Genomic DNA, 16,074 nt, shown 5'->3' with positions numbered 1-16,074 from the left:
AGGATAAGATAGCAGGGAAATCTTCCAAGGGAGATTTCTACCATCTTTTGGTTAGTCATGGATTTTTGAGGGAAGTTAAATGTTCATCAAAAAGAAGAGAAGAAAGGAAAATAAAAATAAAAAGAAAAAGGAAAAAAAAAGAAAGAAAGAAAAAAGAAGAAAAAAAATCAATCAAAAATGGAGAAGAGTAAAAAGGAAAATAAAAAAGAAAAAACAAGTTCTTTAGAACAAACAATGTCTAAACTGTGTGCAGAGTTGTTGTAAATAGTAAAAGGAAGGGAAACAATAATAACTCGGTCAAGACATGAGGGGATAGGAAGTGATCGCCCATTTAAGTTACTAACCAAATCTTTATGCCTGCTCTCCCACTCACACCAAGAAAAGAAAGACCAGAGCAACTAAAGCCAAAATTTCCTACAAGTTCGACCTTAAAAAGTCCTATTGATCCATGATGATTATGCACATTATCTTTGATTAGATGGGAAATGACTTGCAAAATCAATTTATGACATATCTGTGATTTGGAATTAAGATGAAACACTTGCCTGTGTGGAGATTTATACACCTTTGTGTGGTTTTCCTCTATTTTGTTGGACCCAGTATTTCTTCTAATGCTCCTTTAGAAACGAAATGCAAATGTCTTAATCTCATTATTGGTTATGAGAAATTCTATCTATATGCTTCATTCCTCCTTTGTCGCATTATTTTTGAAAAAAATGTGTGTTGTTCTAATTGGTTTGGGGGTTTGATTTCTTCACCAAGCGTGTTCACATTTTAGTGAAACATTTCAAAGACTTCAATGTCTTCAGTCATTTACACTTTCAAAAGACTACAATGTCTTCAGTCTTTACATTTTCATTTCAAAGACTTCAATGTCTTCAATCTTTACATTTTCAAGACTTCAATGTCTACAGTCTTTACATTTCAAGACTTTAATGTCTTCAGTCTTTTACATTTCAAGACTTCAATGTCTTCAGTCTTTTACATTTCAAGACTTCAATGTCTTTTGTCTTTACATTTCAAGACTTTAATGTCTTCAGTCTTAACATTTTCAAGACTTCAATGTCTTCAATCTTTACATTTCAAGACTTCAATGTCTTCACTCTTTACATTTCAAGATTTCAATGTCTTCAGTGTTTACATTTCAAGACTTCAATGTCTTCAGTCTTTACATTTCAAGACTTCAATGTATTCAGTCTTTACATTTTCAAGACTTCAATGTTTTCAGTCTTTACATTTCAAGACTTCAATGTCTTTAGTCTTTTACATTCCCAAAGACTTCAATGTCTCATATTTTGTTGTGCAAAACTACAACGCCTTTTGCTTAATACTTTTGATACTTCCATGTCGATATCCGTTTGTTCTTCTTACAGGTTTCACTTCCTTGGTTTTGCCAATTGCCGGTCGGATAGCAAGATCACTCGAATGAAATTATTGTCCTTATCTATACTTAACTTTTCATTTTCGATAAAAGATAAGTAAAGAGGGGCAACTGTCAGACCCTAATTTCGTTTGGGAACTATCATTCATTGATGTTTTGATTCTCACTAGCCGAACTGCATCGGTCGGACCTTAGCTCGCCCAGACTAGCCTCTGGCTTGCCTAGGCCACCAAAAGACTTTAGGGTAAAGGAACTAGCTCGCCTAGGCATATTCATCTCCTCCTTCTATCATAGGTAATCTCATTTCTTTTGTAAAGTTTAACCTTAACCGATCGTTAGCATCGTAAAGTTGTCTTTAAAGAGATTGGAAGTTAATAATTAAAACCAAGATAAAATCAACGCATAACTGAATTTCTCCTCATCAAAGTCACTTGAGATCGTTTAAGGTCCAATGCCTTAACGACCTTTTTGTTGTTGTTGTTGTTGTTGTTATTAAAAAATTAATCTTTCAAAAGCATAAAAAATAATTTGACACACAAACTTTCTCACTTTAAAGAACTACATAGGTCTGAATTCCTCATCGCACTTGAGGATATGTAGAAGCAAGGGCAACACCCTTGTCGACCCCAAAAATAAAAAATATATAAAAAAATGGAAAAATAAATAACTTTTGAAGTCACGTTGCACACTTGATGAAAGGCTATCGTCCTTCGTGACGGGCGCATGGGGTACTAATACATTCCCCATGCGTAAACAACTCCCGAACCCTTATTTTCAAAATTCGCAGACCTCTTTTTGATTTTTCTAAAGTTTTCTCTCGATTAAACTTTGGTGGCGACTCCACTCGTTTTCTCCCTAGGAGATGAACGTTTTGGCTTTTCTATTTTCCTTCGTTGTCCCGTCATGAGATAGGTTGCGACAACCGTCTTAGAATGTAGACATTCTACTAAGATGATTTTTCGGAGAATCGTCTTAGAATGTGTTTTTTTTTTAAAAGAAAATAAAAATATTTTGAATTATCGTAACTATCCACATCATTCGCAATATAATTTCTTGAATTTATGCCAATAGTGCCCCCATTACCAAATGTACCTTGCACACTATTTTAAGTTTGGTTTATCGTTTCAAAGCTCATTCACAAATGCATAGTATATTGCCAATTACTTTGAAGGAATGAACTCAAGACACTGAGAGTAGATCATATTCAAGTGTGTAAAATTCAAAGCCTTTGGAAACGATTAATTATAACTAAACATCATCTACTTTATCCTAGAACTATAAAAAAATGACTAGTTTATCAATAAATTTAAGAATTTCTTTATTTGAACATCAAAACATTGATACCATGTATTCAAGAAATACATTCCTAAATTTATTTGTGAAGAACTTATCATCATTAGTATCGATCAAGTTATTCCAAATTAAGCTTTCAAATCCAACTAAATTTAGGCAATTGCCTTTCTGCAACAAAAAATCTTGGCAATTTATGGAATTAGATGTAAAAAAAATCAGATTGGATGCAAGTGTTCTTGAAGCCCACGAACATCTAGTGTTACATTAATAATGTTGTATATAGAGTAAATGCAAGCAAGAGAATAGAGATAAAATATATATGCATACCAACAACAATGGATTGGAATAATTTTTCAATTACATAATCTTCCTCATTAGAATTTTCAAATGCTAAGCTAAATTTGTAGTGCTTCAAGGCTTCCACTTTGTCCACTACAATAGAATAAAATAATAATCACAATTATACTCATTAGAAAGTAACAACGGTATCACATTATCATTGGAACTTTGGAAGTCATTGACATAAGCAGGGGAATAATTTCCAAAAACCTAAAAATCAATTTAATCATACATCAGCGAGACCATTGCCGGATTTTACACAAAAGCAATTATAATTGAGACTTGTAATGTTGTGTTGTGAACATAAAAAAGGCATTAGAGCCTTTCACCAAGTGACCAATATGGCAAGGTATGGGACTTATATTTTTATATCTATATCTAGTAGGTATCCTACGCATTGCACAGGTATTTCAAGCTTAGGTAAAATTTAAAAAAAAAATACATATATATTTGAAATAATAAAGATTTAAAATTATAAGGGATTTTTGCATAAATAAAAGTCCATTAAAACCTTCTTCAAAACAAGGTAGAATTCAAATTTATTCACTAAATAAAAGTCCATGAACGTGTTGCTCCTTTTTTGGTCAAATTGGAATCTATGAATTGATAGACATAATGAAAATCAATCCTGGACATTTCACGGAACAAATGAATGAAAGAACTCTTTGTTGGCACCAAGACCAAAAAAAGTCCACAAATGACCAGCGAACCAAACTAGTATGTGTTCATCAGCTTCATGGGCTCTATATGATGCGTACAAAGCTTATGAATTATGGCTAGTCACATTGTTCAAGCCCACTTCTAAAGCTGCTTGTAAACAATATAAAATATAAAATAATGTTACTTTGGATTGGATTGATTTTGAAAAAAAATTGATTTAAGTACTTTGATTTTCTTAGTTATTCAGGTTTGATATGAAATTTAAATCTATTTTTTTCATCCATTTGGTGGTTCAGACTTCAAAGTTTTGGTGGACCCAAGTTTGAGCATGCTCTGAAGCATGTAGTTCAATTGTTTTCCATTGACTTTTTTTTTGTTACTTTGGGGACAACTTAGGAAAGAGAGTAATGCCCGGGGATCAAATTTAAGGTTTATTCTTTAACACAAGATATGCCATATTTTACCTTGACTATGAAAATGGTCTATTTGAAAATGTTTTTGAGTGCAGATTCGTCATTCAATGGAGAAAAAAGAGGGAGTAAGAAAGAAAACCTGCTCAGAGACTCCAAGACCAGTCCCTTCTTTCCACCCATGCTTCTTCAATAGCTGCAGAAAACAGCATCCCAAATTATATTTACATCAACGAAAACCAAAAGAAAAGGATTGATAAGACAATAAAATAAAATCATAGTAAATAGTACCTGAAATCCTATGTTGGAAGAGTTGGCATTGCTAATTCAAGTGACACAGTATGGAAAACAATAACTGGCATGTAAAATATGATGAGCATAAGAACTTAGAGTTGTTTCTACTAAAATTTTGTCAAATCTCAAATGCAATAAACCATTTGAACTCATTATCAAAGTATTTTGCTACTTGGAAAAGCAATAACTGCACAAACTCAGATATAATATGTGCAGGAGATCCATTCTTCTCTTGTCTCTTCAGATTCTCATTGTGCCTTATGATCATGGCCAGTTGATGAGTTATATCATCCTACAAGCAACAGAGACAAAAAAAAAGTCACAGCATATAACACAAAAATTAAAAGTGTTACTATAAATGATATCATGCATTATGATCAATAGCAAATTATAATTAAATAAAAAGACTTGTGTGACTTGTAAAAACCGAGAACACATAAAAGCAATGTAGAAAAAAGCTTGCCTCACTCCTAGAGGATGTGTCCATCATTATAGAAGGCCTTGCGATTTGAGGAGGAATTGGAAGAACTTGTAAAATCATCCGGTCAGGATGAGCATACTTAGGATTAAAGCCCAATAACTAACAGTCCTCGTCACTTATCCTTTTCAGAACACTAGAACGTTCAACAGATATAACAAGTCACCAATTATTTCAGTTCCTATACGTAACAGTAAACATAAATAAATAAAAAATGCTCATGCTATAAATTCAGAAATTAGATCAATCACCCTTTCTGTAGAAAGAGTCTGTTTCCTTTTGATGGGTTCAGGAAGCTGTTCTTGGTCATCACTTTTCTTCTTCTGAGCTTTGTACTTTGCATTTATTTTCATCCCTTAATAGTAATCTTCGGCTGCTAAGCACTGCAGCCACCATGACTCTTTTCAACCAGCTCCCCGATATCTTTACCATGAATTAGATAGAACAAAAACCCTTACCACATGCTCCATCTTGAATGTTGCCTTTTGAGCTCCCACAATTGTTTCTTGCTGCCTCCCATGAGTCCAATCTTTTTCTATCTGGTACATACTAAACAATAGGCCAAAGCCCAAAACATTTTATGTTCTCCCAAGCCCAAATCCGTATGTCCAAACTCTCCAAATAGAGTCCATTTTCACGGTAGATCTCTTTTTTCTCCTCTGAGCATGATGACAACATTCAGAGGCCATGACACCTCCATTCTTGTTCCCATGACCCAAATCCTCCAATTCCAATTTCCAACACAATTTTACATGTTCCCAATTTAATATAACAATAATTTCATAAGAAAAAGGAGACAAGCAATTGAATGGAGCTATGGGTATCAATATTTAATCACACACAACAACACTCAGAATGAGTATTGATGCAACATAGCTCGATCCCAATTATTTTTCTACCAATGATTAAACCTCATAAATTTATAGAACAATGCATGCAAGATTTCTATTCCAATCACCAACAATTCACACATCACCAAGAACAAAGCACACAACATGAAACCAAATTTACAAACTCAAGAATTCTAACAATCATATAACTGAAGTATGTTAGAATATAACATAAGTCAAATGAAAGTGGATCATATATTGAAAATATTCGGAATTGATTTCATGGAATAAACACAAATTAACCAATTTCCCACAAATTCAGACCCTTCATCATCATCGGGCAGTGGCAATTCATGTAGGGCATTTCTATCCAATAAGATCTAATTTATCCAATAAAATAAGAAACAATGAACAACTAACAGCCAATTCAACTTTAAATATATAAAAAATAAAAATAAAAACATTCACAAAACATGATCACTTGTTTTGTTAGTTGGATAGAAAAAACTGGGACCAAACTTGAGCCTTACATCATTAACAATGCAAAAAAAACCATGATACAGAAAATTGAAAAATCGTTGAATACAAAGACAAAGGGAGACAAAAGTTATATCTTGCCATCTTGAGCCAACTAGGAGGTGTCCTTTTGTAGGGCAAAGCAGAAGAGGATATACCCTTATTGGAATCAATAATAGGAAAAATCAAATCTTAGTTTTGAATAATAATGAGAATGAAGAGAAGGAATTTGATGGTAGAGATGAAAGAATGAATACAAACTTGCCACTGTGCATACTACCCATGGCTAGTGGGTGTCACTCACTTGAAACTGCGGGATGCTCTCTTCTGTCCACTCCAACACTTTGAAACCCTAAATTCTATTCTATTTATTTATTTATAAAAGAAAAAGACACATTTTTTAAGACGTTTTTTCAAAACCGTCTTAGAATGGTAGTTTCTAAGGCGGTTTTTGCAAAACTGTCTTAGAATAATTGTATTTATTTACAAAAATATCACCGCGTTTCTTTTTAAGATGGTTTTGTATCAACTGACTTAAAATCAACGTCGTAAAAACAACTTTTTCTAGTAGTGAAAGTCTACTTTCTAGACTTTTTAAGACAGTTTTTCCTGAAAACCATTTTAGAATCCTCAATTTTTTTTAAAAAAACAAGACATTCTAAAATGCTTTTTCAGATAACCGTCTTAGAAAGTGTGAAAAATGTCTTAGAATAATCTTTTTCTTTAGAAAATGATTTCTAGGATGGTTTTTAACAAAACAGTCTTAAAAAATTAACCTTCTAAGACTATTGAAAACCATCATAAAAGGGACCTTAGAGCCGTTGTGGAAAACATTTTTTTAATAGTGTAAGCCATTTGTCCTCTAGAGATTCCTTAAGTAGGCTATGGCCAAACTAACATAACCCGTGGCTAAGCGAACTATCCTCTAAGAAATTCCCAAATAAGTTATATGCACACATATCTAATATTTATATCTTTTAAGTAAAAAGATTTTCTTTTTTTGGAATTAATATCATGTTTAACTCATGTAAAACTTGAATCACTACAAGAAAAATGACCTATGCCTACAGACAAAAATTATCACTAGATGTTAAAAATGCGTAGGTAAATGTAATAAAAACTTTGTCCTACGGACATTGTGGTCGTCAACTTTGAGGGGGCGTACAGTGACGGATTATCGTCTGTCAGTATAGGTTTTACCTACAGATTTACTTTCACCTACAATTCACAATGTGCGTAGGTAAAAGTCATTAATTTATATCTACAACCTCTAACTGTAGGTAAAAATATTAACTTGTACCTACAACCTCCAACTGTAGGTAAAAGTCATTAACTTATGCCTACCATGCATTAAAAGACTATAGATATAAACCATTTACTTGTACGTATGCCTACAGACAAAAATGAAACATATAAACCAAGGAACAAGAAAAGTAGAAAGAAAATAGTGGATTGCATACTTTCTGGAAGGTGCAACTCTTCTTAGTTCATTCAACTCTGCCTTGGCAGATTTTCTTTCAGGAGCTAATTACCTATCAAAACTTACATTAAGTAGATCAATTTCATATGTCAAATCAAAATAGATTAAAAACAGCTTAATTGAAGGCTTTCCAAAGAAATACCAAATTCAAACCAAAAAGAAAAGTTCAATCATGTCCCAACCTGCTCCTATGTTTAATAGAGAAGACATGCTATTAAGACAATGACCCTAATTTGAACTAGAATCAAGTAAATCAAGACTGAGAAGCCCCTCGTGATATGAACATAACATAAGTGGATTTCTGGTACACTAAACAAATTATAGTGATACAACATAATTGGTAAAGGTGTGTCAAATATTGTTGGTCTTTTTGTTGTAATTTAATTCCAAGAACTTAGAAACTATATTGTTGTAGATGAAAATAATAATAACACAAGTTTACCACACCAACGACCATGTCAAGTGCATACACAGAATTTGTCGAAATGTTCCGAGTTTTATTGAAAAAGAGCACTACCCATAAACAAGCCGAGGAGTCTACCAACCTTTGCTCTTCTTACACTGAGAATCTACCATCTTTCTTTGAACTGCCATAGCAACCTCACGAGCCTGTTCAAATATGGCAGAACAAAAAGTTCACTGTAAGATAAATAGATATTATCCAAATTATCATATATAAATCTTATTAACATGTATGCATTGCAATAAATACAACAAGTAAGCCCATTGGAGATAACCATTCTTAGCACTGCTCTCACCCAAACATGCACAGCACCAGAAGTATAATTCAATTAAGGCAGAAATATAGGAGAAAAAAATGCCCATTGACCAAGAACATTAAAAGGAAAATCCAACATAAGAGAACATAAAGATCCTGTAGTGAAAAGTCAAAGAAGGAAAAAAAGGAAAGTTTCAATGAAACAAGGAGAACATTTGTACTGATCCAAATCCCAACTAACAAAGGTCCAGAGCATGGAAGTTTTTGACACAAGGGAAACTACCTGTTTATCAGTTCAAAGGATGTGCCATTAAGTGTTCAATAAAAAGAAGCATGGACATTGAAGCAAAATTAATTTTAACTTATGGGATGAGTTAAAATTAATTTTGTGAATGTAGTGCAAATAAAACCTTTTTTTAATGGAAAAAAATCAGAAAAGGATAATAAATTTTTTTATATAAAATATGTTTAGGTCCTCGTAATAAGTTTTATAAATTAATATTTTTTATCCACTATATGAATTTTGTATTTTACTTAAGTTATATCCACCATTTGTACCATTTTTTTATATTTATTTATACACTGTTTGACTCTTCTTATGTAGTATTTATTCTCCAATTTTATTTATCCAATAATTTTAATTATATATATGTTTCTACAACAACTATTATTCACAATGAAAATATGTATTTTTTTAGTTTTTTGGAATTTAAAATCTAAAAAATTGAAATATTTCATCGGATGAAAGTTTTATATACTTTCAAAATTTAATTCCTAGAAATATGAAACCAATATAATCACTTGTTGCTTATTAAAAATAATATATATAACGATTTGAAATTAAAAATTGAGGTGTGAATAAGAAAGAAAACTGTTGAAAGCAATAGCCCTTCTCTAATTGGATTAGTGGTCTAAGCCCAAAGATGGAGGAGTACCTAGTGAGTATCAAATATTGTATAAATATTATTCTTTAAGACCTAAGCTTATTGTATAAATATTGGTGGAAGCAGGCACACAGCACAAGCCTGAAAGTTGAAGCGAAAGAAACGTCTAGGCCGAATGGTGTAATAATATATGGATTTACTATTTCCTGAAAGGAAGGGGAGTGAAAGGAAGGGGAAATCTGGAAGTAACATTCCAGAAATGGTTATTTTGCTCAAGTATGAAGGTGGACTATTAACTTATACCTTCTATTTTTTTATGTGAACCTATGTTAACATCCTCCTATATATATTAATTATAATTATAATTTGAACATGTATTTTAATTATTTATATTTATTTCACCTTAATGGTTAATTAATGTTTTGTGAATTTAAATGGAAGAATCTTTTTATTGCAAGGCCTAAGGAAAGAAAAGGACCGAATAAAGCTACAGGCTGACAATGTATCACGTGCATTATATCAATTATTTGGCTGGGCTTGTCTTTTCAAGAATCCTCCTTTGCTTAATTAATTAAATACAAAAGCCAAACAGTTCAGAATGATGTTTCTTACTTGGTGTGTACAAACACAGGAGTAGCCATGTATTCCTCATGTTCAAGAAGCTTATCTTTCTCAAGCCCAGAACTAGAGCTCTGTGATTAAGAAGTCATCAAGGATGGGTCTGAGATACCATGCTTCAACAAGTCAACCTGCATGATAGTTGAAATGCATTTATAGAATAGAGGTTGACAAACAAATATGAAAATCTTGATAAGCAAAGTTTTGGAACTTACCTCAAGGACTTTCATATTTAAACACTTTTGGATTAACAACAATGATCCTCCGTGTCTAGCATTGCATAGAGGAGATCCAAATTTTTTTTGTACGGCTGCAAACATGAACATGAATACTATGGGCTACTAATTCATTCCAATATATGTTAAACCCAATCAACTTTGCTGGTAATGATATAACAGAGTGTTTTTCTGGTTCCTCGTTGTAGGTGCTTCCACAAAACTCAACCTTAATTAAGGATATCGTTAGTTTTATAAAAGTATTTTTCTGTTTTGTTTATTTAATTTATTAATTTTTAGAAAGGTAGGAATTTTTAGAAGCATGAGATTTGGAAGTGGAAATAAATGGAATCAAATGCAGATAGAGAAAGAGAAAAAACCTTTTTCTATCAACAAATAACAAATAGTTACTACTAACATTTTTCTGTTAAGTGAAAGAATTTCTTTCCATTAAAACATTTCGCTTTGGTGATCTGATATCCCCATTCTGAGCTGAAATTGATTAATTAAAAGATGTTACTCAAGTTGAAAAGTACGCATTTTCATCTTGGGATCTTCAAGGAAGAGGTATGTAGGAAGGACAGAGGAGAAACAAGAGAAGCTTTTACCTCAGTGGCACCAGCACCAGTGCTCCGGTCGTTACCACCAGTGACTCGTTGGCCAACAAAAACCTGTCCAAAGAGAAAAAGTATTTAGATGGGATCCAAGTTAAAAGGTATTCAATCCAAACTTGAACGGAAAATAGTATTTTTGATGGGATCCAAGTTAGAAGGCATTAGATGTTAATTTGTAATTTTTATTTCTTAGTTGTTATAGTTTGATCAAAAATAAATTTTTATATTATTTCTTAGTTGTTATAGTTGTAATCCAAGTTATACTATTTTTATATTATTTCATTTTTTAAGAATTATGAAGAAAGACAAATAATATTTATTTATTTTTCAAAAAAAAAAAACAAAACACTGGGTTATCACATCTGACATAATGGCAACTACAATGTTCTGTTTAGTTTAGCAAATAAGTTGCTCCAGCTGTGAATTTTTTCCCTGTAAAATCTAGCATTACACTCAACTCACCAGCAAATTGTTAAATACGAAAAAACAACATTGATCTTGGCTGAGACAGAAATAGAACCAAATGCGTTAACTTCTCACTATAGTCTTCTGAACCAACATTTTTGTTTCATTCAAATAAAGACAACCTGCATAAACATAGATATTAAGATAAGCACAAATTGCCAATCAAAAAAATAAAAAGATAAGATAAGCACAAATCAGAAGAATTAAGCTTCTAAAGTAACACCAGATTTATGGAAGTATTCCATAAATTTTGTATTCTCCCCGGTAAGTTTTATTACTAGACATGTTATTAAACATGTTGAGATGTTAATTACAACCAGTGTCTCTTTGCCCAGTTTCCTCTCTACTTTGTAGACAGGTGAGCCTCCTACTTGAACCTTTTTATTAACAAATCAATAAACAATAAGCACCTTGACATATTACTCATTAAGCACAATATAACAATTAAAAGATAATAAAAGATAATAAGCACCATGATGGGGGATTAGGGTTAGGGTTCGGTGGATGGATGAGGAAAGTGAATGATAGCTAGCAGATTAAAGATGGAAAGAAAAATTAGAAATAGAAAAATCCAATCCAATAAATAAATAGAATGAAAGAAACGAAAGATGAAAAACAAATTTTTTTTATTGGTCAAAAAGACTATAATTAAGGAAAACTTGAAAAATTTATTCTCTTGCACGGATAATAAGATTAGGTTGAATAAAATATTTCAATTTTTTAAAAAAATTATTAACTAAAAAATTTGCTTAATTTTTTATAAGGAAAACTTTTTTTTTGTAATGAGTGTTTTAAAAATATTACTTAAAATAGTATTTTTTAAATGTTAACTTATAACTTTTTATGTTTTTTTACTCTTAATAATTTATTAGTTATTCTTATTTAATAAATTATGATTTTATAATTTAATAAATATTTTTTTTAGTTTTTAATTAACTTTTAAGTTAATTTTATCACAGGTAACTTATGTTTAAAGTTCCAAATGTATAACTTTTATATTATTATAATTTTTAAACTATCATTTGAGGTTATACCTACACCAACCAATGGTAGGTATAAGACTTTTTGAGGTTATACCTACACCAATCAATTATAAGCATAAGTTTTATGAAGTTTTATCTACACTATTCTTTTGTAGGTAGTAATCCTTGAGTTTTATCTACACTAATCAATCATAGACATACGATTCTTTGGAGTTTTACCTACACAATGTAGTTGTAGGTAGAAGTCTTTTTTTAGTTTTAATGAATTTGTCTACATCAAATAATAGTTAGTACAAATGGTTGAGTTTTACCTACATTAGTCAAGTGTACGTAGAAATATTTTTGAGATTTACCTACACTGATTCATGTATGTGGGAAAAGGCGTCCGTAGACATAGGTCATTTTTCTTGTAGTTTTTCGTGATCTTCCATTCAATCACATCAAATCAATGCTTTATTTAAACATTTGAGTCCAAATCAAATTGCCAGACAAATTCAGCAAATTCATTTTTCAATTCTCAGTCAAGAATACCCACACCTCAAATACTTACGCAAATTAGATTAAAATATGAGAGTCAATTATTTATATTCATCTACTATATATCAAAGCAGTTAATAAGCTCTAATTCAGCTTAGATTCATACGTTTGTAGCTAAAGTCGATTTCTATAAGTCCATTTAGGTGTCGTTAACTTTTCTTAGCAAGTAATTACAGAGATGAAAGCATTGACCATTTATAATTATTTTGTTTTGAGCAAGTAGTTTTAGAGATAACCACATGAAGCATATGTAGTTTTTGCATTCAATCTCAGGGAAATTTAGTGAAAGAAAAATAATAACAAACTCAATCTCTCCATGTTTCTAGTAAGAGAGATAACCAAATTAATCAAAGACAGCAAGGCAAATGGATTGAAGACCCATGTTCAAGCATTTAACCAAATACATCATAAAATTAATGAGTCATTTGTGATCATACCTTTTCAAAATTTGGAACGTTAGTTGATGTTGAGGAACTCATTGATGCACTGCTTTCATTGGTCACAACATTTTCTATCATAATATCCAAAGCTTCATCATCCAAATTTGGGTGGGTTTGCTTCATGAAGAACGGGTTGTTTTCAGAAATAGTGAAAACTTGTCAAGAACCGGCCAAACCGATTGAAAACCGGTATAGAATCGGTGTAAAAAATCAGTTTCAACTGGTATTTTTAAAATATTTTTTTTTTATCAATTATTCATTTTTAAAATTTAATTTAAAATACTTTCAGGATAAATAAAATGACATTTAATAAGGTTTAGTAAACGATATTAAATAAAAAGACATCAAAATGGTATTTTTGTCTTACTTTTTAGTGTTTAAAATTATGATATTATTATGTGTTATTTAATTATTATTATTATTATTATTATTATTATTAATATATATTGCATCATAGTTGAATTATTAAATCTTAAATTAATATTTTAATCAATTGATCTGATTTTAAAAATATTGTCAGGAGTAATAAAAAAAGTTAAAAACATCAATAGTAAGGGGTAGTACAAGGTAAGCAAAATATATGTATAAAATAAAAACAGTACTAGGGGTACCAATCATGAATAAACATATACAACAAAATGACAACAAACATTTGATGTCTTTCTCAATATAACTCGTCCCCCAGCAACCAAAAAGCGTCCCTGCACATTTAGACGCAGCAGCACTTAAATCACTACAAAAACTGCATGATTTAAATCCCGTGAACTTCACATACCTTAACCCCTCTACGCTACCAAACTTAAACTCATATTCCCAAGCATTCCATGATGAACCAAACTGGTTGCTTTTCGATGACAGCCATAACCATGCTCTGAGTTTGCTCTTCCCCACCCTAATTTCTGCACTGGGTTCCTCATTCTTAAAAATAACAGATTGAGTTTCGATGTAGCCATATACTCCAAACAATTGCACACCAAAAAGCGGTAGTACTAGTACTAATTATTTTGAGAAACTTAAATTTGAATAATGTTATAACAGTCGGAATCTTCTGTGCAATTAATTGTCTTGCTTTTTATTGATCTCTCATACGTTACATTCATGTGAATGGATGGAGCCCACCAATATCACTACTAATATGAAAACTGAGAATGTATCTGATCCGAAGTTATATATGCATTTAAGGACTATATCACAATTGACAAGGATATTAGCAATTAAGGAAATAGCTAGATTCCTTATTTTCAATAAGGCATTACAGGACAATCATTAGACCTTACATTAGCTTCCATCTCAAAACTGGATTTTGTCAGTGTCAATAAGCATCTGATTGAAACTGTTCAAAATTTTCTCAGACAGAAACCCAATCGGTCCCGTGTGTGTAGGATGCATGGTCAAATATTTGTTAGATGATGAAAAGAATTAAACATTTCATTGTCGATCATGTTTTTCTGTTTCCTATGTTTACGTTTCTCATTTAATTTCACGTGGTAATGTAATTAAAAACCCAGACAATTTTTCTACTAGTTTGTTTTTTAAACGCAAGGGATTCTTTTCTTTGTACTAATCACTTTTGTTTCACACATTCCATTTGAACTGTTTGAAGTTTAATTTGAATACGCTAGCTGAGAGGGTAGATGGAGAAAACGCGTGAGGGAAGAGCGCTAAACATAATAATAATAATAATACCAACGTACATAATTATGAGTATCTCATAGGTAGAATAAAAATTGAGGGGGGCCACCCTTGTCTTCTTTGGATCTATCTCTGTACTTGCATGTAAATTGTGGCATTAGAGCTACTTGTGTCAAAATTAGTAAGTGGACCTAGACATAGCATAAAAATGAACAAAATATCATGTTAACCTAACTTAGAGCGCGCGTGTTGCGTCATACGCGCATTTTACTAAAAGTTATAATATATTCTTCTGTATAATTTAATAGACTTGACATTTTTTTGGTGAATGGTTTAATAGATTTGACATGCATATTGAGTGTATGTTTCAAACACAAAATAAATCTAAAGTCTGATTGTCTCAAGCCAAACAAAGTTTAGTTTTAGAATATTTAATAATAATTTTTATAATAATAATTTAGAGGACAAATTCCAACTTAACACTAAAGTTATCGAAAACTTGCTTTAAATTAATTTGAGAGTTAAAAACTTATTAATTTGGTTCGAGTCAACTTCAAGCAAAGAAAAAAAAATCAAATCAACTTAATTAATTTGATTTGGGTAATCTGATTCATCAAATCAAACTGAATCAATAAACACTCATATCTAAGTGTGAAATTTAAAAATGTATTATTTATATGTTCTTGAAAGTTGAAACACGTTTGTACACTTACAGTCATGCTTATTCTCTTAAAAAGATTAATTAGTAACTGAAATCAGTTGCATATAAAAAAGTAACTGAAATCACTTTTGCCACGATGGTGTTATGCCAATATTATTCTCTTAAAAAGATTAGTAACTGAAATCACTTTTTGCCAGGATAATGTTATGCAAATATTATTCTCTCAAAAAAGATTAGTAACTGAAATTACTTTTTATTATTTATATTACATGCAATGTTAGATATTATTTTATAAAAACAAGAAAAAACAGAATGTTGTGTCGACAGCAATATTTTGTTAACCGCCACTATCGGTCACTCTCGGTAAGAACCCCATGACATCATTGCTGATGCAATTATAATCTCCAATAATGCAACACTAATTTCAATATCTCATATCAAAAGTTAAAGATATATGAAGCAAATATATAAAATCTCTAAATTTTCACTTAATACTTAATATATTTAATTTTTTTATTACCCAATTAGTCACTTGAGAAATTTTTACCCAAAAGCCACTTAATAAATTTAAACTTATATTAAATTTTCAATAGCTATACAACTTTAAAAGATCAATATAAAGTTAG

The 16,074-nt window shown here is 31.1% G+C and overlaps 2 long non-coding RNA genes across 2 annotated transcripts; both read right to left on the bottom strand.

Annotated features, from left to right (window-relative positions):
- Nucleotides 1–2,873: 2,873 nt before the first annotated feature.
- Nucleotides 2,874–4,669, bottom strand: LOC114412566. The gene is made up of 3 exons (XR_003666794.1): nt 4,375–4,669; nt 4,226–4,279; nt 2,874–3,106 (listed from the first exon to the last, which is right to left on the bottom strand). It is a non-coding gene; the product is annotated as an uncharacterized LOC114412566 (long non-coding RNA).
- Nucleotides 4,670–9,884: 5,215 nt separating this feature from the next.
- On the bottom strand, nt 9,885–10,839 carry LOC114403239. The gene is made up of 3 exons (XR_003664630.1): nt 10,725–10,839; nt 10,117–10,211; nt 9,885–10,032 (listed from the first exon to the last, which is right to left on the bottom strand). It is a non-coding gene; the product is annotated as an uncharacterized LOC114403239 (long non-coding RNA).
- Between the last annotated feature and the right edge of the window lie 5,235 nt (nt 10,840–16,074).

This window comes from Glycine soja, chromosome 1 (genome assembly GCF_004193775.1).
Source record: "Glycine soja cultivar W05 chromosome 1, ASM419377v2, whole genome shotgun sequence".
NCBI lineage: Eukaryota > Viridiplantae > Streptophyta > Magnoliopsida > Fabales > Fabaceae > Glycine > Glycine soja.
Note: the sequence above shows the minus strand (reverse complement) of the source record. Positions and strands in the feature narration are given on the sequence as shown.